We start from the raw sequence: 27,653 nt of genomic DNA, 5'->3' as shown, positions 1-27,653 counted from the left end.
CTTTTGAATAAGATGAGAAAATTATGCCCCTGGAAGAAGTGGATACATATTGCATGAAGAATCCATTGAAGGTGAGACACCTGACGTTGAAGAATGTTTGACGCGGGTTTGCGTCCCTGGAAGAAGTGGACACATAGTGTCAGAAGATTCAATCGATGTCGAAAATATTCTCCGATTACCTGGCCGAAAAGGTTTCTTGGCGTGTGAACAGCAACTAAAAATTGCAATTCGGAGTATGTATATTTATATTAAGTCTATTTTAAATATTAATTTTTGACATATATTTTTTCTCTCGTTTTAAATGTACCCGGGTGACATGGTGCCTGACCTGGGATTTTCCCTGGATGACAGAGTTGTAAAACGCTCATGACAGGGTTGTAAAAGCCGCGAAATGACATATGAAAAGCAAAAGTTCAATGAATCTAAAAAAGAAAATGAAGAAATTTATATCTATATAGTCTTAGTTTTCCCGCTATTTAATACTTTGAATTAATTGTTATGTTTTCTCTTTATTTTGCAATTCTTGCATTGAATTATATTATTTTTAGTTTTTGCAATACACTTTCCTAACTCAATAAAAATATATGTATTAAAATTTTCCTAAAATACCCTTTAATTATTGGGGAACGAATGGAAAATGAAACACCAAAACTATCGATAATAATAACATTAAAGAGCTTCTAGCGATATCTAAAATGAATCGTTAAAGTATCGCTAAATTATATGTTTCCGTATTGTTTTTGATTCGAAAATAATATTATTATCGATACTTCGAAAACGAAAGTTTTACTGCCACAAACTGAGCGACCAGTGAATCGTTTTTGATTCGTTTTCGTGTGTCGTTCTCGAACAAAATATCCGCAAAACTATCGCAAAACATTCGAAAACGATATCGTTTGCGATAGCAATGGTATGGGGGGATATAAGGTAAAGTTAATACTACAACAAATACAACTCGAACAACAACCACAAAGGAATTTGTTTTTGTTTGTAACGTTACTGCCAGTTGTATTTGCAAACAAAACAAGGAAATGTCTATAAATTATTGGAATTTAAAAAACTAATAATTTTTCACATTTGGTTGAATATTTTGGAAAACATGAATGAAAATTCGTTACATTTTCAATTTTTATGTTTCCACATCATTCCACTAAATGCATAAATTCTAGCAGAAAGTAGAATTCTTGCAGAAAAGTTTGAGGTCGCTGGAAATTCATAGAAAAAGGAGAATCTGTTTCAAAGAAGCACATGTTTATTAGGGCTTTATTTTTTTTAAATTTTAACAAAATACCTCATATATTAACAAACGTTGTATCGCCTCTACAAGCGGGGATTTACTGCGCAGCTTGACGTTCGAACTTGGAGGAGGTTACATATCATTGATATGAAGAAGTCTTTGTGGGAAATGGTTTTTTCGGAATGATATTTTTTTTTAAAGCCGAAAAGTGGGTTTGATTCTCATTCATTTGGGAATACTAGACACTTAAAGAGTTCGGTTTTTCACTAAAAAGGCATCATTTAAAAAACTGAGAAGCCAATTGATAATTCCCTTCGCCGGGATGAAATCATGATATTGGTAGCGATCAGTAAAATTTTGCAACACTGTCAGTTCGTTTTGAAAAACATTACTCTCTGTAATAGAGGGTAATAAATGAAGTTGAGCCAATGGGGGAATACTCCACTCAAGCAATCGAAATGAGATTGAATCTTCAACAATAAACAAAACAAACAATGATATTTTTTCTCAAAAAATATATGTCCCTAATGTACATCGAAATAGAAATCTATATATATAAAAGAGTAGTGAGGTGAGTGACTGACTGACTGATTCATCAACGCCCAGACGAAACGGCTGAAGCTAGAAAGTTAAAATTTTGGGTGTAGGTTGCTGTTGGTGTGTAGGGGTGAGATAAGGCTGGGTTTTTGGAAATTCGACCTAGAAGTGTACGAAAAGTACTAAAAGGTGCTAAATATGGTACCCTTGGTATTAGGCAAACGGGAAGAGCTAGAATTCTGAAATTTGGAATGAGGGTAACTGATGGAGAGTTAGAAAGATGTACTAAAGGGTTTTTGGAAATTCGAACTACAAAGGTACGAAAAGTACTAAATGGTACTAAATTTAGTACAATTTGGATTTGGGTGAACGGATTGAGCTGGAATCCTGAAATTTGTAATGAGGGTCACTGATGGAGAGTAACAAAGAAAAGTTTTTAGAAATTCGAACTATAAGTGCACGAAAAGTACTAAATGGTACTAAATTTAGTACAATTTGGATTTGGGTGAACGGATAGAGCTGGAATCCTGAAATTTGGAATGAGGATCACTGATGAAGAGTAAAAATGAAAGGTTTTTGGAATTCGAACTATAATTGTACGAAAAGTACTAAATGGTACTAAATTTAGTACAATTTGGATTTGGGTGAACGGATTGAGCTGGAATCCTGAAATTTGTAATGAGGGTCACTGATGGAGAGTAACAAAGAAAAGTTTTTAGAAATTCAAACTATAAGTACACGAAAAGTACTAAATGGTACTAAATTTAGTACAATTTGGATTTGGGTGAACGGAGAGAGCTGGAATCGTGAAATTTGGAATGAGGATCACTGATGAAGAGTAAAAATGAAAGTTTTTGGAATTCAAACTATAGGTGTACGAAAAGTAATAAATTGTACTAAATTTAGTACAATTTGGGTTTGGGTGAACGAATTGAGCTGGAATCCTGAAATTTGGAATTAAGGTCACTGATGGAGAGTAAAAAAGAAAGGTTTTTGGAAATTCGAATTATAAGTGCATGAATAGTACTAAATGGTACTAAATTTAGTACAATTTGGATATGGGTGAACGGATAGAGCTGGAATCCTGAAATTTGGAATTGAGATTACTGTTGGAGTGTAGGATTGAGGTAGTTTTGGAAATTCGTAGTTATGTGTACGAAAAGTACTAAGTGGTACTACCTTTGGTACAATTTGGAGATGAGGTAGTTTTTGAAATTCGTACTTGGTACGATATGTACTAAATGGTACAATTTGGATTTGAGTGCACGGATAGCGCTGGATTCCTGTTATTTGGAATTAGGGTTACTGTTGAAGTGAAGGGTACGAAGAGTACTTAATGGTACTAAGTTTGGTAAATTTTTTATTGGACTAACGGAAATTAATATTACTATTATTTGGTATTAATGTCAGTGTAGGTTTGATATATGTGGTTGTCGAAATACGTACCATATGTATACGAAAATTACGAAATGACACTCAATTTGTTATTGGAGTCAGGGAGAGTGTTGGTGTGTAGCGTTGGTACATGAAGGTGGTTTAAGAAATACGTGTATACCATAAATAAACGAAAAGTACTAAATCGTTCTAAATTTGAGCTGGAATTCTACAATTTATTCCTAGAGCAACTGTTTGGATGTGGGGTTAATATATGCAGATAGATGACTTTGGAAATACGTACTATGAAAAGTACTAAATGGTACAGAATTTGGTACAATTTGTTTTAGTGTAAAGGGGTTTTTGCAAAATCGTTCTAGAATGGTACGAAAAGTACTAAAGGGTGCTAAATTCTGAAATTTTGAACCAGGGGTCACTGATGGTGAGTAATAGAGATGTACCAAAGGGTTTTTTGAAATTCGACCGATAAGTGTACGAAAAGTACTAAAAGTTTCTAAATTTGGTACTAATTGTACACTTTAAACGGATATAGCTACAATCTTCAAATTTGGTATGGGAATCAAGGTTGGGAAGTGGCGTTGAAATAAGGAAATGGTTTTGGAAGTTCGTATTTATGAGTATGAGCAGTACTCTACTGTAGAATTGAAGTAGATTTGGAAATTCGTGCTTATGGTTACGGAAAGCACTAAATTTGGTACAATTTGGATTTTAGTAAACGGATAGAGTGGGAATTAGGAATTAAGATTACTGTTGTAGTGAAGGATTGAGGAAAAGTCGTACGTATGGATACGAGAAGTTCTAAATGTTACTAAATATGGTACAATATGGATTTGGTTGAACGAATAGAGCTGGAATCCTGAAATTTGGAATTAGTATTACTGTATAAGTGTAGGATTCAGGTAGTATCGGAAATTCGTACTTATGGGTACGAAAAGTACTGAATGGTACTAAATTTTGTGCAATTTGGATTTGGACGAATTACTGGAGCTGGAATCCTGTCGAAGAGTAGGATTCCGGTAGTTTTGAAAAATCATACTTATCTGTAGGTACGAAAAGTACTAAATGATACTAAATTTAATACAATTTGGATCTAGGTGAACGGATAGCGGTGGAATCCTGCAATATGAAATTATGATTATTATTATAGCCCTGTTGCATTAAGGAAGTTTTGAAAATTCGTATTTACGGGTACGAAGAAGAACTCTAAATTGTTCTAAATTTGGTACAATTTGGGTTTTGTTCTATCCGTTAGATAGAGCTGGAATCCTGAAATTTTGAATTTAAATTGCTGTTAAAGTGAAGGATTGAGGTAGATTTGGAAAATATCACTTATGGGTACGAAGAGTACGAAATGATACAGCTGGAATCTTGAGATTTGAAATTACGATTACTGTAATTATTTTGTATTAATGTCAGTGTATGGTTGAGATATGTCGTCGAAATACGTACCATAAGTATACGAAAAGTACTTAATGGTACTTACTCACTTTGTTTTTGGGTAGAGGGACAGTGTTGGAATCTGTATTTTTTTGGAGTTAGGGTGAGTATTGGTGTGCAACGTTGATCTCGCTGCTAATGTGTAAGAGTGAGATACGGCTAATAATAAAAATAAATATTGATTAAAATTGGTATTAGTGCAACAAAATTTTCAGTGTTTGCCATTTCCATCTTATATATTGTTTATTTGTTTTTTAAATCCTTTCCGCAAACGAAGTAGAGGGCATTTTGCTAGTAAATGTATAAAATGTCATATGAAATTTGACACTAGCGTTACAACCCAGTTCAGTCAGCTGTGTATTGCTGCTACCTTTTCTTATTCTACCATGTATCATAATCGTCAATATTAATCAAATTTAAAATTTGTACTGAATGTTGTCTTTTTACTTTTTTATTTTTTTTTTTTCCTTTGAAAGATTATAAAATGCTATACTCTCCAAATAGAAGTTACTGAGTAATATTTACTGAGAAAGTACAAGGACAAACCTAATGTTAATATGAAAAAAAAATAAACAAAATATGTTGTTGTTTTATTACAAACGTTTCGTCGCTATTTTGGTGACTTCTTCTGGGGGAATTGTAATATAGTATACATATATGTATCTTCAATAAACCGTAATAAGCTGTCGATTTCTTGTAGTGTTTTTAATCCCATCAAGGCCACTGTTGTAAAAGGCCTCTACCACGTCGTTTTCAGTATATTTTGTAACGACAATGTAATAAATTTGTCAATAATGTGGTGAAATCCAAAATGCCAGAATAAACTGTTGGTGTGAACTGTGTTTGAAATACGTGTTGCAAAAGATGTGATGCAAAATACGGCTGAAACAACATGAAGTAAGCATTTTAGAGTTTCAGAATGTTCTGAAGAATTGTTGAGAACTTTATTTGCAAGATTTTTGCAATGGGTTACTTGGTTCAACGCCCAATAGTTTAGCTGATACTGACCAGAATTTCAGCAAATATATAAAATTTTCTATATTTTATCGATTTTGATGCCCTAGATGGAATTTTTCTTATGTGCTCTTTTCAAAAGATAAGTTCTACTAGCTTAGGGCTACAATATTGCCAAAGACAGCAAGGCCAAATTTCTATTCGTTTCTGAGATAAAGGCCCGATAAATGCAAAAAACTGTAGTTTTAGCCCGGTTTAGATGAGGCCATAAAATCCGAACTGGATCTGACAGGACAAAACCCTACTAGAGTTTTTGTAGTCTCAATATGTAATTTCAAAAAAGGCATACTAGAAGTTGTTTGCATTTTCAGTGTTACATACCCAGCAAAAATACTCATTACAAATTGGCCCACTTTCTCATTATTTTAACACGGGCATGTCATAGGGAATAAGTACTTATTTTTTGGCACTTAAAAGTAAATAAATAAGTACTTAAATAAGTAGTTACGACTTGAAGTAACCAGGGAGTAACTACTTATTTATCTACTCTTTAGTGACAAAAAATAAGTACTTACTCCCTATGACATGCCCGTGTTAAAATAATGAGAAAGTAAGCCAATTTGTAATGAGTATTTTTGCTGGGTAGTGTCATTTATTTTAAATCATCAAAGTTTTCATTTCACATTTTAATAGGACAAAAATTCTGTATATTTCCGAGACATACACTGCTCTATACATAATCCATGTTGTGAAGATTGTTCCAGATTCATATTCCTAATGTTGGAAAATTTTGCCAGACACCAAAGGCGATACCTGACATTCCGTTTTATTAACTCTACTGTGTTTGATATTACGTTCTACTGGCGCCCAATCAAACAATGGTTCTTCTAATCGTCTAAATTTTTAACTTCTACAGTAAAACATGTCACAACGGAATGAGCCCGATATATTGGCAGAAAATTACAGTTAGCAGCTCAAACCAAGTCTATAATGTTGTGATAGATGGAAGATATTCCCAGAATGTGTTGGAAGTATAATCGATTCAAGGATTAACGATCTAGTCGGACCAGTATCTTGCTGCAGCAAAGGATCGATTGAGGATCGGATTGAACGTAGTCGATTAAGTAAGAACTGACACAACTCAAAGTTGAAATCAGATGAAACAGCTGCAGTATAGGACGTTTTCTGCTATTGTTTTGTCTTGCTAAAATATGGGATATTTCTTTAAAATACGCTATTAAAAGTGGACCACCGTTATAAGGTACAAAAACCAATTGTGGGGGTTTTCCTGGAGTATGAACAACATGTTAATGTTGAAAAACTGGACAAAAAGTTGGTTTTTACAAATGTTTTGTCCGATACTGTATATATTTGTTATCAGGATAAAATTCTGAGTCGATATAGTATAGATTGACTGATATAGTCTATCAAAATTAAAAATTTGTTAAAGAACTTTTTATTATATCGGTCCAAAATTAGTTTATGTTCAAAGAGGGCCATGTCGCACTGCGGTTCCGCCCGTGGACAAAAATCGAAAAGTTCTGGCAACAAATTTGATTCCGATTGAAATAAATATTACCTTAACACATGAAATTGCTAATATCCAGTACAATTTTTGTCAATTTATAACGGTAATATGTCAAGTAAAGTCGAAAAAGTTGAAAAGCATTCGCAGCTTATGAGTGAAATTATAAAAAAATAAAGAGGTAAATGTACAATTTCCAGATTTAAACCTATAGTGGATAGCATTTACAATGTTTTTACGTAAAAAGATATTCATACATAGTTTTCTAACTTCCTTAAAAATAAATTCTTTGTAAATAAATTTTCTGGTACTTTTAAAATCAGTACTATAAATTTATGTTGAGTTTTACTAATGTTGGGAGTATTTGGGGGACTCCGTGTTTTTTTTTTAAATATATGGGGGCTATATCTAAACGTGGACCTATATTGAACATTTTTTTGCGAGGATGTATATTGTTCAATGAGAACTCAAAATGCGAAATTTCAACCAAATCAATTGGAAACTGTATCTAAATTCACGGTGCTCTTGAATAAAATTTACATGGAAGGTGCTGACACCTGGGAAGTTTTTGCGGATTCTGAACCTACAATGTTCATAGATTAGAACAATCAAAAAACAAAAAAAAAAAAAAAAATCGCCGGATCGCTTTTTAAATAAATCGCAATTCAAGTTGACATTTTAGGGGTTGTTTAGGTTTTCACGATTTTGCTTAGAAACCGCTGGTCTTATCAAAATGAGACCTAAGAAAATGTTGTAGCTATGAAAATTCTCTGCAAGATTGACCTTTACGGTATTTTCGTAGGTTTTACCATTTTTGAGATATTGATGTTCAAATTGGGACAATGCACAGACTGTATCGCCCCCTTATAAAACAATGTCATGAAGGGTGCGTCTTAACTAACTTTTAATGAACACCGCTTACACAGGGGAAGTTTTTGTGAATTCTGAAACAGCAATGTTCATAGATGAGAAAAATCCAAAACAAGAAACAATCTATGCAGGGATTTTTAAATAAATCGCGGTCAAAATTCACATTTTTAGGTGTTCACGATTTTGCTTGGAAACCGCAAGTCCAATCGAAATGGAGCTAAAGAAAATTTTGTTGTGAAAATTCTCTACAGGGTTGACGTTTAGGATTTGTTCTCAGGCTGTACCATTTTTGAGATAAAGAAGCTCAATTTACATTTTTAGATTTTTTTATTAGGGTTTCGCGATTTTGCTTGAATACGGCAAGTACTATCGGCATAGGACCTGAGAAAAGCTTATAGCTGTTAAAATTCTCTCCAAGACTGTCTTATGTAATTTTTCCTAGGTTGTACCATTTTCTAGATTTATAAGTTTAAGTTGGGAATTTGCACTCATGACATTGTTTTATAAGGAGACGATACAAAATTTTCTTTATTCCCATTTTGATAGGACTTGCGGTTTCCAAGCAAAATCGCAAAAACCTAAACAACCCCTAAAAATGTCAACTTGAATCGCGACTTATTTAAAAAACGCTCCGGCGATTTTTCTGTTTTTTGATTTTTCTCATCTATGAACATTGTAGTTTTAGAATGCGCAAAAACTTCCCAGGTGTAAGCACCTTCCATTTATATTTGATTCAAGAGCACCATGGTGGACCTACATTCACTCAAATTTTTTTCTATCACCTTGCCTCGTTGTAAAACTATATTTAACATTTCGATGCGGTAGCTCGATTAGAACTATTTTTGGCACTCCTTTCAATACAAGTGAGACAGCCTCTTAATTGTTTGTGATATCAAAATGTAAAGTATGTTTGGACGATCTATGTCGCGTAGAAATATTACGATGTGCAAAGTATGGACCAGAGTGAACGAAAAAATAATTAAAGAGTAGTACATAGTCTTTTTGGGCCTACAAAACTTTCCCCCGGAATTGTGTCAGTGCTTGATCACGTTTTGGATTACCTCATAGAACGGTACCGCCCGATTTTTCAGGGGTTTAGCTGCATTATCATATTGAAACATAAGTAATTTAATACATATTTAGTCTTCTTTGGGCCTACTAAACTTCTTTCCAGAAATTTGTGAGCACTGGTTCATGTTTTATGTAGCCAAACTAGACAGGTACCTCCTGATTTTAGGGGTTTTCAGGATATTGTAGGATAGTACGGCTATCCTACAGAAATGGCTGAAATTTAATATTTAGTCTTCTATGGGGCTAGATTAACTCTTCACCCTAATTTGTCCATACATTTCCACGTTTTGATATATCAGTGACATTTATGACAATTTCGAACAGTCAACTTTGGACACATGTACAGTCTGTCGCAAAAGTTAGTATACACCGTTGAAACCAAAATGTATTAGAGATAAATATCACTATAACTTATTGAAAACAACAAACAATTAGTTTTATTTGATAGACAAGAAGGTCGTCTTCCGTAATAACAATTAAAAGTCCGCAATATTTGCATACATTAGCAAATGTACGGTTCAAATCCCAAAAAGACCAAAATTTATGCCGCAAAAGTTAGTATACAACGGAGAATCCTGGTGGAACTGTGTAAAAAATTCTTGATATTTTTGAACAAAATGAAACTTAATCTGTACTTAAGATCATAAAGAGTATATTAATTGGTTTTAATGGCAGTTATAGTACTTATAGTGACAAGTCCAACGCACACTGGATCGTAAAATCCAAAAAAATTGGACATTTACAAATACAACAACTGTAGCGACAAAATTCCGTTTGTTATGTCCTGTTTATCAATTCTAAAGCCATGAATTGCTCAGAAAAGCCCTGAAGTTTCAATATGGGGTGATTTTGATCAAGTTTCGACTTGTCCTGTTTGAAAAAAAAACGGGAATTTCTTGAAGGAAACCCATATTTTTGAGGCCATTGTCCTTTTGAAACATGTAATAATCCTTAATCCTTACACATAAGGACTTTCCTTTTGAGTTAATTTTCTCATAAATTTTGCCCTTTTTCATATTCCCAACAAAAGTAAATAGTAGGAGAACCTCAAGATCCGTTGTAAGCCCTACAGTTATACTGTCCTACTGGCCTTTTAGCAGTATCGGACATGCTTCTCGTGTCCATAGTGTCTAATGTACTACTAATGCCTAATGAACTACTTCTAACTGATCCATTTAGTTGTATTTTGGTCCTAAGTGAAGCGAACACAGTTTTTCAGAACGTTTTTGCACAATCCATGCGTTATAACAGCAGAGAAAGCTCTGTATTAAAATTTTAAATTAGCTATCATATCCTTCTGTGGTGGTGGAGTATCACTGTAGGGCTTACACCAGAACTTGGGGTTCTCCTACTATTTATTTTTGGTAGGAATGTGAAAATAGACATAATTTGTGAGAAAATTAACTGAAAAGGAAAGTCCGTATGTGTATGGATTAAGGATTATTACATGTTTTAAAAGGACAATGGTCTCAAAAGTATGGGTTTCCTTCAAGAAATTCCCGTTTTTTCAAACAGGACAATTCGAAACTGGATCAAAGTCACCCCATATTGAAACTTTAGAGCTTTTCTGAGCATTTCATGGCTTTAGAATTCATAAACAGGACATAACACCCGGAATTTTGTCGCTACAGTTGTTGTATTTGTAGATGACCAATTTTTGTGGTTTTACGATCCAGTGTACGTTGGACTTGTCACTATAAGTACTATAACTGCCATTAAAACCAATTAATATACTCTTTATGATCTTAAGTACAGATTTAGTTTCATTTTGTTCAAAAATATCAAGAATTTTTTACACAGTTCCACGAGGATTCTCCGTTGTATACTAACTTTTGCGACATAAATTTTGGTCTTTTTGGGATTCGAACCGTACATTTGCTAATGTATGCAAATATTGCGGACTTCTAATTGTTATTCCGGAAGACAACCTTCTTGTCTATCAAATAAAACTAATTGTTTGTTGTTTTCAATAAGTTATAGTGATATTTATCCCTAATACATTTTTGTTTCAACGGTGTATACTAACTTTTGCGACAGACTGTATGTAAAGTCCTGCTTGTGCATCTAAATCATCTTCTTTATGTTTTGTGAAACGGTTCACCACAAAGGAATTCACCATGATTACTTTTTAAATGTCATGTTTTTTTTTTAATTTTTTAAAATTAATTTAAAAAAGTATCCGAAAGTATAGGCTTCGAAAATGCACCCCTACCATCGAGGAGGAGGGGAAGTTTTCAAGGGAAGATTTTTTTATTTGCTGACAGAGAAGACTTAATATACATACTAAAAGTTGTTTAAAAACTAAATATTCCACATAAATTCAGAATATTTTATGGTGGAAGCTTTTTACTTGTTCTTCATTAGGTATGTACCTAATTAAAGGGTTTAAAATTTTGTATGTTAATACACATCACCAAACAAAAAAAACTAGTTGCCCCCCCCCCCCCCCCGTAGATTTGATCCTGGCTACGCCATTGGACAAACATGCGAAAATCACTCTTCTCTCCTATACGAATTTAGACGGTTGCGTTATCACGAACATGTTTGAGCCAAAACTACTGTGATTTGTTTTTGTTGTAATAGTGTTTTATTTTATGTTTGTACTTTCTTTTTTTCTTTATCTGGCTCTGAGTCTATCTCCAGTTCTAAGAATGCGGCTGCTTTGATGGAATGTAATCACAGATCTACTGGAGTTAGTTGAGTAGGTTTGGCAGGGTAGTTGAAAAGGTGCAGTGTATCGTGCGGGCCCGTTCCGCATGCTGCGTAGATGTTTAACGCGGTCTCATCGATAGGGCAAGGATGGAATAGGAATTCAGACGGCTGTACCATCTTGAGCGTAGTTGAGCCAAAACTACTCTGGCTTGTCTTGGCAACTGTCGCTCCTCAGCTGCGATAGATGGGAAATGTTCTCCGAGGACCGCATTTACACGATTGTTTATGGCATCAGCAACTGCATCCGTTTGAATGCTATTTAAACCTTGATAGGCTTGTTGATCTAAAGGATCTGACTTGTAACGTTGGGCCTCTCTTTCTATATCATGAAAATCCCTCCTGACATGCCTCGGTGCTGGGGTCCTATACACCATATGGCGATTAGGATGGCTTACGCAGTAACACCCGAGCAAGTACTGCAACGAAAGAATGCCATTGTGTTGCTGTACCGGAAGAATTTTTGTCTCCTCATGTAGATGGTCCACTGAAGACATGAGGAGTAACCCCGACACAGTTATCAGGACGGCATTCTTACAGGTTTGAATTTTTTTCCATCGCGTTGCACTTGTATTCGTTGACTATACTGGCGTCACAAACTGACCTTTTACGTTATATTTTTAACAAGGTTTCTTTGTCTGAACCCCAAGTTCCTACATCTAAGCTTGTCGCAAATAGCTGTGGCATACGCGGACGACATGAACATGCTGCCGAATGTGACCCCTAGAATTTTGTGGTAGTTTCTACTCGGAAATCTGCTACCATCGACCATGTTCTCACCTCTGCCGTCCATGTGGTGAACAGAGTGACCGTCGATTTAATGACGAATATTTGCATATTCCTCACGTGGAAGAAGTTGGTGAGAATAAGAGTTCAGCCTTTCATAAATGATGACATCAGGGAAGGTGCCTGACACCAAGATCGTACAATCATCCGAATACAATATAGGATAGGTAGATATCCCCCCACTTTGAGCAACTCCCTGTTTGACTCCAAGGGGGTTGGACTTCTTATTCCTGAATTCCGTCCACACATATAATTGATTATACAATGTTTCAAACTTGGCCGAAGGTTTGTCTGCTCGATGTCCTCAAATATCGTGGAGTTCCTGACACTATCAAAGGCTTTTGATAAGTCAAGCGCCACCACACGGATTACTCTGGTCGAGTCCTCGACAATGGGTGTTTTGGGGATGGAGTGCAGTGCTGCTTATGCAACCCATGCTTATGATCGGCAACTGGATTGCTATTTCAGACGATGGGGAGGACCTTTGCTACAGGTGACAAAAGCGAAATCGGTCTGTACGATTCATCTTTGCTGGCATCCTTACCTGGCCTCTGTAGCGGGACCACCCTGCCCATTTTACAGATTTCGGGTAAGATGTGGGTGGGTAGCGACAGCTTGAGAACTTTAATAAAATACTCTACTCCTAGGGAGGAAGAGATCCAATACGATGTAGTACTCGCCCTGTCACTCCCGGGTTGCTCGACAATCTGTCGATTAAAATAACATCCGCACCCCTTCGGATCAGTCGTCGGTCCTATCTTTCCAAGGTTCGAGAGTAACTTAAACGCTGCCCACAATTCACTTATTCCGGCTGCAATGTTGCATGTCTTCAGATGATTTAACCACTTGTTTCCAACCTGTTAACTGGGGTCACTGGCGTTGGCACGAAGAAGTTCATCACGCCCATTTGTCTCACTTGAACATCAACAGGGTTGGTCAGTTCTCTAAGCAGTGATGTGTAAATTCCCTGAAACTAGGCCAATAGTGCTGCCTTCAGAGGTCATGATAAATAAATTATTTGTAGAAGACCCTTTTTTATAGGAGATCTCTATAGTAGGTCTTTTTTTACAGAAATCCCATTTATGAGGTTGTTGTAACAGTGTTTTTATTATGTTTGTATGTTCGTTCCTCTGTTCAATCTGGCTCTGGGTCTACCTCCAGTTCCAGAAAAATGGCTGTTTCGATGGGGTGTAGCCACAGATCCACTGGAGTTAGAAGGGTAGGTTTGGCGGGGCAGTTGAAAAGGTGTTCTGTGTCGTGCGGGCCCAGGCGACTGCAATATCCCCACCGTAGTTGAGCCAAAACTACTCTGGTTTGTCGTGACAGCTGACGCTCCTCAGCTGCGATAGATGGGGGATGCACTCCGAGTACTTTATTCACACTATAATTGCTTAAGGCCTTGGCAACTGCATCCGTGAGAATGCTACTCAAGCCTGCTTGATATGCTTGTTGATCTAGGGGTTCTCTCCTGTATCGTTGGACCTCTCCCTCTAGAGCATGGATATTCTTTCTGATCTGCCTGAATGCGTCGGGCCTACCCAAAAGATGGTGATTGGGATGGCTCTCGCGGTAACATCCAAGCAGGTACTGCAACGAAAGCATCTCATTGTGTTGCTTTACTGGAAGAATCTTCGCCTCCTCATGTAGATGGCCCAATGAATATTTGAGGAGGCACCCTGTTGTTTGAATCTTTTTTCCAATTCGTATGACGTAATCTCGGGGACCAGACTGCAGCCGCATAGCTTACCACAGACCGACGTATCGCGTTATATGTGGTCAACAAGGTTTCTTTATCTGCTCCCCAAGTGCTGCCGGCTAGGGACTTGAGGACTTTGTTCTTACTTTTCAGCTTGTCGCAGATAGCTGTGGCATGTGCGAACGACGTGAATGTAGCGTCGAATGTGACCCCTAAAATTTTAGGGCAGTTTGTGGTCGGAATTCTGCTACCGTCGACCACGACATTCAACTCAGGTCCAAACTGCGCGGTCCATGTGGTGAACAGAGTGGCTGCAGATTTTGTGGCGGAAATCTTCATATTCCTCGAATGGAAAAAGGTGGTAAGATCGGTTAAATAGTTGTTCAGTCTCTCACAGATGTCATCAGGATAGGTACCCGACGCCAGGATCGTGCAATCATCCGCATACGTTACGATCTCGATGCCGTCTGGAGGGGGCGGAATACAGGAGAGGTAGAGGTTAAACAGTTCCGGAGATATCACCCCAAATTGGGGGACTCCCTGTTTCACTCTACGGTGTTTGGACTTCTTATTCCTGAATTCCACGTACGACTGGCGTCCACACATATAGTTGACTATCCAACGTTTCAAGCTTGGTCGGAGGGTTGTCTGCTCAATGTCCTCAAACAGCGTGGAGTGCCTGACTGTTTCAAAGGCTTTTGATAAGTCAAGCGCCACCATCACTGTTCTATCGTCTCTGGTTGAGTCCTTGACAGATATATGTGGTAATGGCGTGCAGCGCTGTTGTCGTGCTGTGCTGCTTACGGAATCCATGCTGATAGCAACTTTATAGCAATTTCTGATACTGAGGAGGAGTAAAGCCTCAAGTGTCTTTGCTACGGGCGACAAGAGCGAAATCGGCCTGTACGATTCACTTTTGCTGGCATCCTTGCCTGGCTTCCGTAGTGGGACCACCTTGCCTATTTTCCAGACTTCGGAAACAACGAGGGTGGCTAGCGACAAGTTGAGAACTTTAGTGAGATACTTCAATCCCGGCTCATCCAGCTGCTTCAGCATTACCATGGAGATTCCATCAGGGCCCAACGCTTTGGATGATTTAGCGTCTCTGATGGCATTGGCAACATCATACATTGTAAATTGTGGTGGTTCATCCTCGGCAGAAAGAGATCTGATGCGACGTAATACTATTATTTTCGCCCTGTTACTCTCTGGGTACTCGACAAACTGTCGATTTAAATTACTTGCGCACCTCTTTGGGTCAGTTAACGTAACGTCGCCAAACGTGGCTGAGGTCCTATCTTCCTTTCTTCCAGGGTACGAAAGTGACTTAACCGTTGCCCACAATTCACCTATACCGGCTCCAATGTTGCAGCTCTTCAGATAATTTAACCATTTGTTCCGCTTATGCTCGCCGACCAGCCTGTTATCTTCCAGTGTCAGCTCCCTGACTCTGGGGTCATTGGGGTTGCACGTCGCCTCTGCTGGAAAGTTTGGTCTTACTTCGGGTATTCGACCAGCAGGGATATGGCGAGCGGCTGCAGCAGTGATGATGTCTCGGAACGTCCTTTCCGCTACCCGAACATCAGAAGGATTGGGCAATTCTCTGAAGCGGTTATTGGTGAACTTTCTGAAACTCGGCCAATCAGCTTTCTTATGATTGATGAATGTGCGGCGTTCAGAGGTGATGAAGTCGGGTGGTCTGCTAATGAAGACAATTATGGGGAGATGGTACGATCCAATGGAAATGACGGGTTGCCAGGTAACGTCATTTGTCAAACCAGGTGGCACGATGGTTATGTCTGGCGAACTGTGACACTCTCCTCTAATTCTGGTAGGGGTGTCCTCATTGACCGTGCAAAACGTAGAGCTATCAATCTGCTCAGCCAGCGCTGTACCTCTCTGGTCGTTTCCGAGGGCCGAATGCCACATCTCATCATGCACATTAAAGTCCCCCAGGACCAGACGATTATGACTTTCCAAGAGCGGGCTAATGTCACGCCTATAATCTGAGATACAGCTATTTGTCGGCGGGATATATACGTTCAGCAACTCTATCTCGGCAGTTCCACACCTGACTGCTAGCCCCATACATTCCATGTACGGGTCATTAGAGACAGGCTCAAGGGAGATAGGTCTGTATTGAACAGACTGGCGCAATAGGAAAGCTAATCATCCACCTCCACTTCTGGTGCGATCTTTCCTTAGCATTGTGATGGTCGTTCAGCTTGGTTTCTTGCACCACCGCGACCTTGATGTTCTTCCGACTCATGAAGTCCACTATTTCCTCGATCTTACCTCGGAGTCCATTGCATTTAAATTGCAAAAAGGATGCATTCTCTGGGATTGGGACAACAACGACAGGATTGTGTTCACGCAGCATGCAGCAACATAGTCCCTGTCGTAGTCCCTCACGAGGACAAGTCCAGAGCAACCCCTTAGGTGCACCCACTCCTGACATCTATTGCATCTCACCGAAGGTTGGATGTGGGTGAAGATTCGGGTGTGACAAACTGAGCACAGATATATTGGTCCTGGGTTTTCCTCCGTCCCGCCACGGACCAAAAGAATTAGGAGCAGGCATTCCGGGATATGCTGCTCCCAACACAGAAAAACGAAACAAATACAAACATATGTACACTGAGGTGGCAGCCGCTGGTTGGAACGATGATTTTGTGTTATTCCGGGTCAATCCGGTACGAAAGAACCCGCTGCCTTTAGGAGGTCGTCTTCGTTTATAGAAGACCCCTGTTTATAGAAGATCCCTTTAGGATCTTCTAAGTGAGTCTTCTATATATAGGAGATATAGAAGACTCACTTAGGAGGTCTTCTCTCTATAAAAGGTCTTTTTAGCAGGTCTTCTATCTAAAGGGTCCTCTTTAGGTGGTCTTCTGTCTTTAGAAGACTCTTTTAGGAGGTCTTCTATCAACAGAAGACCTCTTTAGGATGTCTTCTATCTATGGAATGCTCAATTATGAGGTCTTCTATATAAAGAAGACTCCTTTAGGAGGTCTACTATCGTTAGAAGACATCTTTAGGAGATTTTCATTTTATAGAACACTCCTTTAGGAGGTCTTCTGTATATACCAGACCTGTTTAAGAGGTCTTGCATCTATTGAAACGCCTTTTAGGAGGGTTTTTATTGATAGATGACCCCTCGGGTTCTTCTATTTATAGAATACTATTTTAAGAAGTGTTTTAATTGAACATGGCCTTCTTTTTATACAAATCCCTATAGGAGCACGTCTTCCCTTTATAGACGACCCCTTTATCAGGTCTTCTTTTGATAGAAGATCCCTTTTAGGAGGTCTTATATCTATAGGAGACCTTTTTAGAAGGTCTTCTTTCTTTAGAATACCCTTTTTAGGGGGTCTTCTTTTTATAGTACACTCCTTTAGGTGGTCTTCTATCTTTAGAAAACCCCTTTAAGAGGTATTCCACCTATAGAGGACCCTTTAGGAGGTATATTATCTACACAAGGCCCCTTTATTAAATCTTTCGTCTATATAATATACTTTTAGGAGACCTTATATTTATAGAAGACTCCGCTTCGAAGTACTCTACGTATAGAAGACCACTTTAGGGCGTCTTCTGTCTCTATAAGACTATTTAAGGAGGTCTTCTACTTACAGGTGGCCTTCTAACTAAAGAAGACTCTATTAGGAGGTCGTCTATTTATAGGAGACCTGTTTGGGAGGTCTTCCATCTACTGAAACCACCCTTTAGGAGGACTTTTATTGATAGATGACCCTCTAAGAGTTCTTCTATTTATAGGATACCCTTTAAGAGGTGTTTTTTATACCCTCCACCATATTATGGGGGTATAATTAAATTTGTCATTCCGTTTGTAACACATCGAAATATTCATCGGAGACCCTATAAAGTATATATATATATTCTTGATCAGGGTAAAATTTTCTAACCATGACCGTTTGTCCGTCCGTCCGTCTGTTGAAATCAAGATACAGCTCGCAATTTTTAAGATAGAGCTTTGTAATTTGGTATAGAAGTTTCTATTACCCTAGGATTTTTGGTATTGCAAATGGGCTACATCGGTTCACGTTTTGATATAGCCCCCATATAACGGTACCACCCGATTTTCGCTATTTTTAAGGTTTTAGCTTCATTATCACACCGAAATGACTGAAATTTGATACTTAGTTTTCGTTGGGGGTATACAACTTTTCCCTAGAATTTTGTCGGTATAGGTCCACGCCTTCATATTGCCCCCATAGAACGGTACTTCCCGATTTTCGGTATTTTGAAGGTTTTGGCCTCAATATTTCTCCGAAATTGCTAAAATTTTGTATTAGTTTTCGCTGGGGGTATAAAACTTTCCCCCAGAATTTTGTCGATATAGGTCCCCGCCTTCATATAGCCCCACAGAACGGTACCTCCCGATTTTCGGTATTTTTAAGGTTTTAGCTTCATTATTCCACCGAAATGGCTCATTTTGATATTTAGTCTTCGTTGTGGGTATAAAACTTTCCCCCAGAAGTTTGTCGGTACAGGTCCACACCTTAATATTGCCGCCATAGAACGGTACCTCCCGATTTTCAGTATTTTGAAGGTTGTGGCCTCAATATTCCACCGAAATGGCTGAAATTTGGTATTTAGTCTTCATTTGGGGTATAAAACTTTCCCCCAAAATTTTGTTGGTACAGGTCCACGCCCTCATATAGTCCCCATAGAACGGTACCTTCCGATTTTCGGTATTTTGAAGGTTGTGGCCTCAATACAGAAATGGCGGAAATTTAATATTTAGTCTTCATTTGGGGTATAAAACTTTCCCCCAGAATTTTGTCGATATAGATCCCCGCCTTCATATAGCCCCACAGAACGGTACCTCCCGATTTTCGGTATTTTTAAGGTTTTAGCTTCATTATTCCACCGAAATGGCTCATTTTGATATTTAGTCTTCGTTGTGGGTATTCGTTGTACAGGTCCACACCTTAATATTGCCCCCATAGAACGGTACCTCCCGATTTTCAGTATTGTGAAGGTTGTGGCCTCAATATTCCTCCGAAATGATTGAAATTTGGTACATAGTCTTCGTTGGGGGTACACAACTTTCCCCCAGAATTTTGTCGGTATAGGTCCACGCCTTCATATTGCCCCCGTAGAACGGTACCTCCCGATTTTCGGTATTTTGAAGGTTTTGGCCTCATTATTCCACCGAAATGGCTCATTTTGATATTAGTCTTCGTTGTGGGTATAAAACTTTCCCCCAGAAGTTTGTCGGTACAGGTCCACACCTTAATATTGCCGCCATAGAACGGTACCTCCCGATTTTCGGTATTATGAAGGTTGTGGCCACAATAACCCATCGAAAGGGCTGAAATTTGGTATTTAGTCTCTGCTGGAATTATTCAACTTTCCCTCCTATATTTTTCGGTATAGGTCCACGCCTTCATATAGCCCCCATAGAACGGTACCTCCCAATATTCGGTAGTTTGAAGGTTATGGCCTCAATATTCCACAGAAATTGCTGAAATTTGGTATTTAGTGTTTGTTGGGGGTATAAAACTTTCCCCCAGAAATTTGTCGGTAGGGGCCCACGCCTTCATGTAGCCCCAATAGAACGGTACCTCACTATTTTCTGTATTTTGAAGTTTGTGGCCCCAACAACCCACCGAAATGGCTGAAATTTGGTATTTAGTCTACGTTGGAAGTAAAAACCTTTCCGATTGAAATTCCTCGGTATAAGTACACGTTTCGATATGGCGCACATAGAACAGTAACTCCCGATTTTCGTAATTCTGAAGGTTTAAAGGGTTATAAAATATTCCAGAAGAAAATTATCGGTATAGTCCATGTCTTTCTATATTCCCCATAAACGCGTACCTCTTTATTTTCGGTATTTTGAAGGTTTTAGGCACATTATCTTACCGAAATATCGGAAATTTGGTATTCAGTCTTCTTTCCGCTAGAAATTTGTCGGTATAGATCAATATATATATATTAATATATATGTATATATTAGAGCCAAGTATGGAATACCCTTGGAGAGGTCTTGCATCTGTAGAAGACCCATTTAAAAGGTTTTCTTTCATCTGTAGAATATAGAAAGAAGGTTTCAGGGCCATAAGAAAAAGGTCCCATATCATGAGCTGACAGTTTGAATCTCCCGGCACTTTCTGATATAAAATAAATCTCCCCATGCCCCACCGCAAATCTGTACATATCCAGAAGGACGTTACATGCACCATGCAGTTACTTACAACTATTTTGCTTCTTGTTCACACATAATCTCTCCGATTTACTGGCGAATATTTGTTTAGCTCATAGACAAACAATAACAGAGACCGGCTTTTTTCAAGTGGTGGTGGTGGTGGATCGTTGACTTTTGCTCATTAAGATCTCTACTAATTACTCAGCTAGTCAGCCAGCCAGCCACAGAAGACATTAAGAGTACAAAATTGGCAACTACACATCATAGCACCGCACCAGAGACGACAATTGAGATTCGAGTATTGAAGAAAAAAGCCAACGTTGCAAAGACACGAGTCCGTCAGTCGAAGACAATTAATTAAAACGAAAGACAAAAAAAGAGTGGCTTAAAGCTTTTATTTTGCCTCTGCCTCCAGTTTGAAAAAGAAACCCCATGGAGAGACCCACTACTCAGTTTGAATATAAACGCAGACGTGAAAGGTGGTTCCATGGCCAATAAAACGCTATAAAGTGACAAAAAAAAAAACGAAGTGAACGGTTTCTTGTACTTTTTTTTTTTTTAAAAAAGTATTCAAATTTAAAGAAAAAATAGCAAAAAAGAAGTGATATTCAAAAAAAGTTTTGAATGAAGTTACAACGAATGAATGGAAGAATAGGGAATTTTGGGCGATCAGCACTTAACTACCAAAACTAGGAGGGCAATTACATATTTTAATGTTTTTGTGAATTAATAAAAATAATTAAAAATAGTTTCATTCTTGTCCAAAACGCCGAGAAAAATCAACGTCAGCTTTTTTCCGTTTTCTTGAAATTCATAAAAAGACACCAACCAACCGAACAGACCGACAGACAGACAAAAGTATGGTTTCGTTGCGATAAGAACCAAACCAGCCGGTCGCCAAACAAGCAAAAAAAAATCAAACAACCAACAAAAAATAAAATATTTTTATGCTGCTGTAGACAGACAAATTATATTTTTATTCTGCTCCGGCTTCTGGCATAACCAAAAAAAGGAATTCCACATCCCGCTTTGTTGCCAAATTAAGGTAAGTCCAAAATATTTGGCATAGAAAAAAAAAAACAATTCAAAAATTTATTTTTAAATATGTACGTTAGGAAGAACACTTGACAATGATTGTTGAGAGTGTGTGTGCGTTGTGTGTTACCGCCACACCTGATTATGATGGCTCTCTTCCCAATCAGTCGCAATCACAATTACCAGGCACTTAGGAACCCCCCAATAAAACCCTGTGATATGTGCCTGCATTTAAATGCCAATAGCTGTCAGCATTTCGCCAGCCTGCCTCTGTCCGTCCGTCTATCCATTTTCAATATTTTCCTGGCGCCAGTAGCTTCTTCTCCCTGCTGAAACTGAAAACAGACAAAATCATTGTCTCAATCATCATCCCAATGAAAACAAAAAAAAAACTGATAATTTAGCAATTAAAATTATTTGCCACTTTTGAGTTATGAGCTCGGCTGACTGGTGTTGGTGGTGGCTAGTAGCCTAGGGTGTTTGTTTGTTGTCTGAATTATTTTCGGATTTGCTATTTTTAGTTTATTGAAATTTGTTTAGCTTCGTTTTTTTTTTGTTTCTTGCTTAGTTTAATTTTTCAATGAAAGGTCTGTTTAATTTTTTTTTCAGTAATGCTTTTTAGTTGTTCGCTCATGTAAACCACCAGAGGCAATGTACGCGCACGCACTTTTATGATTGGTTAGCTACACAGTAAACCGGCTCGGTTTTAATAGGACACCAATTGAAACAAATACACATTTTATAAGATTCGAAATAGGAATTCTGTACGATTTTCGGAATTCGCACTACATTACACCACACTACAATCTCATGGATAATCAGCAGATATTCTTCTAATAGAGGAGGACTAGTTTTCTTCTCTTTATATTTATTAATGATTCCAGCTATGAATAGACCTTTGAGGCCTTCTATACATAGACAATTTTTTTAATCTTCTTTAAATATTGGACCCTTAAACTCCTCTTTAAATAGAAGACCACGCGAGTTTCCTAAAAAATGAAAAAAACTTTTGACTTTCTTCCAGTATTATTCTATAATAGAAGACCGCCCAAAGCTGTCTACTATAAATAGAAGACTTCCCAAAGAAGACCTCCTAAAGGGGTCTTCTATAAATAGAAGACCTCCTAAAGATGACTTATACACATAGAAGACCTCCTAAAGGGGTATTGTACACAAGGAAGACCTCATAAAGGGATCTTTTTCAAATAAAAGGCATCTTAAAGAGGTCTTCCATAAATAGAAGGCCTCATAAAGGTATTTTCTATAAATAGAAGACCTCCTAAAATGACTTCTACACATAGAAGACCTCCTAAAGGGGTATTGTACACAAAGAAGACCTCCTAAAGGGGTATTCTTCAAATAGAAGACCTTTTAAAGGGGTCTTCTATAGATAGAAGGCCTCCGAAATGGAACTTCTACCGATAGACGACCTCCGAAAGGGGTCCTCTATATATAAAAGACCTCTGAAAGGGGTCTTTTATATATAGAAGACCTCCGAAAATGGTCTCCTATAGACAGAAGGCCTCAAAAAGGGTTTTATATAGATAGAAGACCTTAGAAAGGGGTCTTCCATAGATAGAAGACCTAAGAAAAGAGTCTTCCATAGATAGAAGACCTCCGAAAATGGTCTTCTATAGATAGAATACATCCGAAAGGGGTCTTTTATATAAAGAATACCTCCGAAAGGGATCTTCTATAGATAGAAGACCTACGAAAGGGGTCATCTATAGATTGACGACTTCCGTAAGCGGTCTTCTATAGATAGATGACCTCCGAAAATGGTCTTTTATAGATAGAATACCTCCGAAAAAGGGTCCTCTATAGATAGAATACCTCCGAAAGGGGTCTTCTATAGATAGAATACCTCCGAAATGGGTCTTCTATATATAGAATACCTCCGAAAGGGGTCTTCTATAAATAAATGACATCCGAAAATGGTCTTCTATAGATAGAATACCCCCGAAAGGGGTCTTCTATAGATAAATGACCTCCGAAAATGGTCTTCTATAGATAGAATACCTCCGAAAGTGGTCTTCTATAGATAGAATACCTCCGAAAGGGATCTTCTATAGATAGAATACTTCCGAAAGGGATCTTCTATAGATAGAATACCTCCGAAATGGGTCTTCTATAGATAAATGACCTCCGAAAATTGTCTTCTATAGTTAGAATACCTCCGAAAGAGGTCTTCTATAGATAGAAGACCTCCGAAGGAGTTCTTCTATAGATAGAAGACCTCCGAAAGGGATCTTCTATAGATAGAAGACCTCAAAAAGCAGTCTTCTATAGATAGAAGTCCTCCGAAAGGGGTCTTCTATAGATAGAAGACCTCCGAAAGGGGTCTACTATAGAGATAAGACCTCCGAAAGGGGTCTTCTATAGACCTCCGAAAATGGTATTTTACAGATAGAAGACCTCAGAAAGGGGTCTTCTATAGATAGAAGACCTCCGAAAGGGGTCTACTATAGAGAGAAGACCTCCGAAAGGGGTCTTCTATAGATAGAAGACCTCAAAAAGGGGTCTTCTATAGATAGAAGTCCTCAGAAAGATGTCTTCTATAGATAGAAGGCCTCCGAAAGATGTCTTCTATAGATAGAAGACCTCCGAAAGGGGTCTTCTATAGATAGAAGACCTCCGAAAGGGGTCTTCTATAGATAGAAGACCTCCGAAAGGAATCTTCTATAGATAGAAGACCTCCGAAGGATGCCTTCTATAGATAGAAGACCTCCGAAAGGAGTCTTCTATAGATATAAGACCTCCGAAAGGAGTCTTCTGTAGATAGAAGACCTCCGAAAGGAGTCTTCTATAGATAGAAGGCCTCCGAAAGGGGTCTTCTATAGATAGAAGACCTCCGAAAATGGTCTTCTATAGATAGAAGTTCTCCGAAAGGGGTCTTCTATAGATAGAAGACGTCCGAAAGGGGTCTTCTATAGATAGAAGACCTCCGAAAGGGGTCTTTTATAGATAGAAGACCTCCGAAAATGGTCTTCTATAGATAGAAGACCTCCGAAAATGGGTCTACTATAGATAGAAGACCTACAAAAGGGTTCTTCTATAGATAGAAGACCTACAAAAGGGTTCTTCTATAGATAGAAGATCTCCGGAAGTGGTCTTCTATACATAGAAGACCTCCGGAATGGGTTTCTATACATAGAAGACCTCCGGAAGGGGTCTTATATACATAGAAGACCTCCTGAAGGCGTCTTCTATGCACAGAAGACCTCCTGAAGGGGTCTTCTATACATAGAAGACCTCCTGAAGGGGTCTTCTATACATAGAAGACTTCCGAAAGGGATCTTCTATAGATAGAAGAACTCCGAAAGGGGTCTTCTATAGATAGAAGACCTCCGAAAATGGTCTTCTATAGAAAGAAAACCTCCGAAAGGAGTCTTCTATAGATAGAAGACCTCCGAAAAATGTCTTTTATAGATAGAAGACCTCCGAAAGGAGTCTTCTGTAGATAGAAGACTTCCGAAAGCAGTCTTTTATAGATAGAAGACCTCTGGTAGGGGTCTTCTGTAGATAGAAGACCTCTGAAAATGGTCTTCTATAGATAGAAGACCTCCAAAAGGGGTTCTTCTATAGATAGAGGATCTCCGGAAGTGGTTTTCTATACATAGGAGACCTCCGGAATGGGTTTCTATACATAGAAGACCTCCGGAAGGGGTCTTATATACATAGAAGACCTCCTGAAGGGGTCTATACATAGAAGACCTCCTGAAGGGGTCTTCTATACATAGAAGACCTCCTGAAGTGGTCTTCTATACATAGAAGACCTCCGAAAGGGATCTTATATAGATAGAAGAACTCCAAAAGGGGTTCTTTTATAGATAAAAGACCTCCGGAAGGGGTATTCTATAGATAGAAGACCTCCGAAAGGAGTCTTCTAAAGAAGAAACGGGTCTTCTATAGATAGAAGACTTCCGAAAGAGTTCTTCTATAGATAGAAAACCTCCGAAAGAGTTCTTCTATAGATAGAAGACCTCCTAAAGGGGTATTCTACAAATAGAAGACCTTCTAAAGGGATCTTCTATAGATAGGAATCTGCATATAGGGCTCTTCTACAAATAGAACACCTTCTTCCACAAATATAGAGACCTCCGAAACGGGTCTTCTATAGATAGAAGACGTCCGAAAGAGGTCATCTATAGATAGAAGACCTCCGAAAGAGTTCTTCTATAGATAGAAGTCCTCCGAAAGTGGTCCTCTATAGATAGAAGACCTCCAAAAGGGATCTTCTGTAGATAGAAGACCTCCAAAAGGGATCTTCTGTAGATAGAAGACTTCCGAAACGGGTTTTTCTATAGATAGAAGACCTCCGAAAGGGTTCTTCTATAGATAGAAGACCTCCGAAAATGGTCTTCTATAGATAGAAGATTTCAGAAAAGGTTCTTCTATAGAGAGAAGACCTCCGAAAATGGTATTCTATAGATAGAAGACCTCCAAAAGGGATCTTCTGTAGATAGAAGACTTCCGAAACGGTTCTTCTATAGTTAGAAGACCTCCGAAAGGGTTCTTCTATAGATAGAAGTCCTCCGAAAGTGGTCTTCTATAGATAGAAGACCTCTAAAAGGGTTCTTCTATAGAGAGAAGACCTCCGAAAGCAATCTTCTATAGATAGAAGACCCTTGAAAGGGTTCTGCTATAGACAGAATACCTCCTTAAGTGGGTTTCTATAGATAGAAGACCTCCGCAATGGAGAAAGAATGAGCTCCTTTTTAATCGATCTTACCACCTTCTTTTAGCGCGAGCTTTTATCTGCCACTAAGTCTACCACAACTATCTACGACAAGTTTGAGATGTAGGACAACAAAGAAACCTTGTTGACCACAAATGGCGCGATACGTCTGTCTGTTGTATGTTATGGGGCGCCAGAGTGCCCAAGAATATAAATGAAACGCGATGGAAACATCTGCAAACCAGACCGAACGCCGCCCTAAGAACTGCAACAAGGTGCATTATCATGCCATCAGTGGACCATCTGAATGAGGAGACGAAGATTCTTCCAGTACGGCAACACAATGACATGCATACCTACATACGTTGCAGAACTTGCTCGTGTTACCGTGAGAGTCTTCCTAATCTGCGTATGGTGGACAGAACTTCCCACACAGGCATGTCAGGAGGGATCTTCATCATGATCTAGAAAAAAAGCGAGAAAAATTTGCAGATGCCTTAAACAACTATCGTGTGGATGTGGTCATCAGAGTATATTCCCCATCTGTCGCAGCTGAAGAACGCAAGCTGCCGCGAAAAACCAGAATAGTTTTGGCTCAACTATGTTCGGGATGGTGTAGAAAAGATTAATGACACCATGCAAAGCATCTGGCTAGAATGCGACACAGGCCGGCACGACGCGCTACATCTCTTTTTAACTATCCTGCCAAACCTACTCGAGTAACTACAGCAGCTTAGTGTTTACATCCCGTCGAAGCAGGCACATTCCTAGACCTGGAGGTAGGTAGAGGCAGATTAATCAGGAATACGAAGATTCCTGAACTTTTTCGTCGAAGATAAGAAGATCCCATTCTCATAGGAGTGCAGAATGCCTTCTCTCAGAAAACCAGATGGTTTTTACATGGAAGAACGAAAGATCTTCCCACAGGATACCAGAATGGTTTCCAAAAGAGTTGTCATAGAGGACCACGAAATCTTCACATAGAAGGCCTTCTCTTAGAAGATCTAGAGGAAAATACCCTCATAGGAGACCGAAAAGTCTACTGAATGTATATCAGAAGGTATTCTCATAGAAGTCTAGAAGGCCCTATCACTGAAGACTAGAAAGTCTTTTTAAAAAAATCCAGAAGGTCCTTTCATAGAAGGCCAGAAGAGCAGGTGGTCATCTCCAAGAAGTCCAGAAATTGCTTTAATAGAAGACACCTTTTTACAAAAGCCCACATAGTATTCTTATAGAAGATCAGAAGGTCTCCTCTTTGAGGCGGTTTAATACATAAAATAAAATTCAAGATTCGCTTGTTCTATGACGTAGTGAGTGATGCTTCAATATTTTATAGCAAAAATTTGTTGTGTGTTCGGTTATCACACATCAAAGTAATTGAAAACATTGTATGGACAAAAAAAAAAAAAACAATGCGAAATAAAAACAACAACAAAAACATGTGGTGTGTACTGTTGCTGCTAATGAAACAATAAAACATTTCAAAGAACAAAAAAAGTCGCAGAAGAAGAGGAAGAAGATGAAGACATGTCTCAATTAATAAATTAAATGATT

The 27,653-nt window shown here is 38.3% G+C and overlaps 2 protein-coding genes and 1 non-coding gene across 7 annotated transcripts in view; 2 read left to right on the top strand and 1 right to left on the bottom strand.

Moving 5' to 3' along the window:
• MED23 (mediator complex subunit 23) overlaps nucleotides 1-27,653 on the bottom strand; it is a 238,667-nt gene that overhangs the window by 77,306 nt on the left and 133,708 nt on the right. The window lies entirely within an intron of this gene.
• magu (SPARC related modular calcium binding-like protein magu) overlaps nucleotides 20,624-27,653 on the top strand; it is a 95,355-nt gene continuing 88,325 nt past the window's right edge. For 4 of the 5 annotated variants that reach the window (XM_073989871.1, XM_073989865.1, XM_073989864.1 and 1 more), the window contains exon 1: nucleotides 20,672-21,431. The gene's annotated coding sequence lies outside the window, so the exon portion shown is untranslated. Of the gene's footprint in view, nucleotides 21,432-27,653 lie in introns of all 5 variants that reach the window. The other variant, XM_073989868.1, reaches the window with a different exon arrangement.
• Nucleotides 24,372-24,496, top strand: LOC141387860 (small nucleolar RNA SNORA11). Its single transcript, XR_012408676.1, has one exon. It is a non-coding gene; the product is annotated as a small nucleolar RNA SNORA11 (small nucleolar RNA).

The sequence above is a fragment of the Musca autumnalis genome, unplaced genomic scaffold, assembly GCF_047663935.1.
Source record: "Musca autumnalis isolate F117 unplaced genomic scaffold, ASM4766393v1 scaffold_5, whole genome shotgun sequence".
Classification (NCBI taxonomy): Eukaryota; Metazoa; Arthropoda; class Insecta; order Diptera; family Muscidae; genus Musca; species Musca autumnalis.
The sequence above is the reverse complement of the archived record's forward strand: the minus strand, read 5'-3'. Positions and strand labels throughout refer to the sequence as shown.